At 37.2% G+C, this 3,686-nt stretch overlaps 1 pseudogene across 1 annotated transcript; it reads left to right on the plus strand.

Annotated features, from left to right (window-relative positions):
* Nucleotides 1–1,964: 1,964 nt before the first annotated feature.
* LOC103252939 lies at nucleotides 1,965–2,834 on the plus strand (annotated as a pseudogene). Its single transcript, XR_002481536.1, has one exon. The product of XR_002481536.1 is annotated as a gamma-aminobutyric acid receptor-associated protein-like 1 pseudogene (transcript).
* Nucleotides 2,835–3,686: the final 852 nt, after the last annotated feature.

Consider the following 3,686-nt stretch of genomic DNA (forward strand, 5'->3'; position numbering starts at 1 on the left):
ATCTTCAAATACTGACAGAAGATAACTGTCAACCTAGAAATATGTAAACAGCTAAGCTATCAGGAATGAAGGTGCAATAAGGATTTTGAGACACTGCCTGATTTTCCAGTCACAGACTGGAAGTGAAAACTGGAAAACTACCGTAGAGACTCAAGAAGGAAAGTAAAACCAGAAAAAAAAAATGATAAGCATGAAACAACACAAAATCCACTGGGTTTGATATTAGTAAAGTATTAGCGACCATAATGAAGGCTTTTCAGCTGAAAAGAACAGGGATATTAAATTAACAAGAAACAAAATGGAACCTTTTCAAGGTCTATTTTAAGTTCTCACTAAGAATAATTTTACTTTGATTTTATAATTAAACAGTATGACTGCTTGTGTGTGTCACTAAGAATAATTTTACTTTGATTTTATAATTAAAACAGTATGACTGCTTGTGTGTGTGCGCGCGCACGCGCGTGTATAGTATACGTATGTATGATTTTCAAGTTTATGTCTATCTAATGTACCGTGACTAATTTTTTTTGATATTACAGTGAGGTGGTCTAAAAATGTATTTAAAGTGAGACCATAAATATTTTAGAAGAAATAAATTTGGAGAGTACACTGCAATTTAAAACTTTTATTTTAAAATATAAATACAGAGAAATATTCTCAAATCAGGCATGAGAAAAAAGAAAAATATAGGGAAATATATACTTTCCTAGATACAAAATAGAGATTTTATATAAAGATGCTAAATGAAGATTTTTATAGATTTTAGATAAGGATTTTATAGATTATAGTAAGTATAGAGTATGACAACATCTTAGTTTTAAAAAAATTTTTTTCTCTTAGAATTTGGCATATAAGAGTTTAAAATGTAAGGACTAAGACTTACTAGAAGATGTTATATAATTTATAAAATTAGAAGAAAAAATTTCAAGTTTCAGTTAACATTCACCCAAAAATAATGGTTCTGAATTTAAAATTTAATTTTGCTACAGGTATCAAAAGTTTTACTGAACTACAAGCAAAGAGGGAAAATTCCTGATTCAAAAAAATCAACAAAACTTTATAATTCTTCACAATCACATGATTACACATGTAGATACATACCATACGCCTGTGAAGTTATACTTAATAAACACTAATAAAGATATCAAATTATATTACCCAATAGTTTACTGTTTGAATTATTTTCTCGATTTCTCATTTATGCAAGGTACAAACACACACAATTTGAGTAGCATAGTATTACATGAGATTCTTTAGATAGTAGTAAATTTAATTCTATTCTAAATTATCTGGTGCCTTATCTTTTAAAAATATTTGAAATCTCAAACTGTCAATTATACAGAATATGAAAATAGAGTATAATTCAAAATTTTGATATCTTGTTCAATTTTAAAAATTCATGAAAGATAACCAAGATTCAAATCTGTAAAAGTTTCATAATGACATAAATGTTAAATTAATATTTTAAATTGCTATTTTCTCCATAATACAGTTATGACAGAAAAATACAAAATAATAATAAAATTAAGCTCAGTTAAAACTGCTTTATAACATGTTAACAGTATCTAAATAAATAATATTTACATTAAATCAAAAAAGCAGCATACCACACACCAAAGTTGATTTATCACTTCAGTTTCCCAGAATAACCAAGAATGTAAAAAGCAGCTAACTGCAGGAAGATTTGAGGGTCATTTCAAGAACACAGAAAAAAAACTCCATTTTCAGAGCAAAAGAAACTTGGCTATAAATGAATTCAAATGATATATTACGAGAAGTTATTCTGGAAGATTAATATCAACTTGTTATTTAAGTATTCTTTTCCCATTATCACTAACATTAGCACTGCTATGGATATAATGAAGATCACATTTCTTAGAAAACATTTTCCCAAAACGCCGCCGGGATTTCTTCACCCGGCCCTTCCCTACCTCTGGGCGAGGGACCCGAGATCCCTTCTGCACGCTCGGCTTCGCGGTGTCGCGGCGGGCGCCGACGTGTCCGAAGCGATTCTGGTACCATCTTGAAATTGGCGGAGGGAAGCAGGACGAGAGAGACGCACTCATCGGCGAGGAAGGCAGGCCCCGTCCGGGGATCTTGGAAACCCTGCGGACCATCATGAAGTTCCAGTATCAGGAGGACCATCCCTTCGAATATCGGAAAAAGGAAGGAGAAAAGATCCGGAAGGAATATCCGGACAGGGTCCCTGTGATCGTGGAGAAGGCTCCGAGAGCCAGGGTGCCTGATCTGGACAAGCGGAAGTACCTAGTGCCCTCTGACCTCCCTGTTGGCCAGTTCGACTTCTTAATCCGGAAGAGGAGCCACCTGAGACCTGAGGACGCCTTATTTTTCTTTGTCAACAACACTACCCCTCCCACTAGTGCTGCGATGGGCCAGCTGTATGAGGACAACCATGAGGAAGACTATTTTCTGCATGTGGCCTACAGTGATGAGAGTCTATGGGAAGTGATTGGTGGAAGCCCAGCAGATGGGAGCACCTGGACTTGGGGGTAGGGGAGGGGTGTGTGTGGGACTTGGGGAAAGAGGGGGAGGCTCCCACCATGGAAGAGACAGAAGGTGAAGACGTTGAAAACATTACACCGCACACACTGTCATCACATTTTCACATGCTCAATCGATATTTTTTGCTGCTTCCTCGGCCCAGGGATAAAGCATGTCAGGACAGAGCTGTTGGATTGGCTTTGATAGAGGAAGGAGAATGACATAATTTCACAGCATTCCTGAGAATGAATTTTTGTATGATTTCATACAGGGATAAGGTGGTGGGCAACTTGGAGCCAGAGATGACTGCAGTCCAACAGCAACTCCCTGCTCTTCCTGTCATTGAAGCATTGTGCCCTGGTCTCCCCTGTCTCCCTCCCATCCCATTCAGTCTCACACACAAATGTCACAGTACCACCCCCAGGGGTGGTAATAGACATGGACACAGAAGTTTAGCTTTCTTATCTTTGGAAAATGGGGATCAGGCACTAAGGCAGGTATGATTTCAAAGATAGTTTTAATAGCATTAAACTGGAATTGATGGAGTGTTGACCTGTTGTCTCTCTCTCTGCCCCTTATTCCACACCTACCTTGAATTTAATGAGCCTCAGGCATTTCCAGTTACAGACTGAAACCACTCTTCTGGCATTTTCCATGTGTCTGGACAGAGATGTCTTAGGTAGGGAAGGGGCAGGTATGAAGTCAGATAGATAATCCACACCTCCCACTCATCCAGAATCTCACTCCTATGCTGCCTCCCTGCAGTCTCACATGCACAGGAATGCTACTTGATGGCCAGTTACTTCCCTCCTCGGTTATCATCTGCTGCAGCTGCTAGGTAGAACAGTTTGGAGGGATACTTTTAGTAATTCATGGGGATTTTACTGATTTATTTTCACTTTTGGGTTTCTATGGGGTGGGAGTGGGGAACAGGAATTACACTCAGACATGACATTTCAATTCATTTCTGCTAATGGAAATGTCCTTGGGAGAAATCTGTGTGTCAGTTCTGTCAGCTGCAGGTTCTTGTATAATGAAGTCAATGCCATCAGGTCAAGGAAATAAAATAATTGCTTACTTTAAAATTTAAAAAAAAAAAAAGAAAATACTTTCCTAAAAGCTTAATCTAATAAAAATTATTGAACCATAGGAATTTTGACTCCCAATAAATTATCATCTATATT

This window comes from Carlito syrichta, unplaced genomic scaffold (genome assembly GCF_000164805.1).
Source record: "Carlito syrichta isolate Samal-C Ts95f unplaced genomic scaffold, Tarsius_syrichta-2.0.1 Scaffold183759, whole genome shotgun sequence".
In the NCBI taxonomy this organism is placed as follows: domain Eukaryota; kingdom Metazoa; phylum Chordata; class Mammalia; order Primates; family Tarsiidae; genus Carlito; species Carlito syrichta.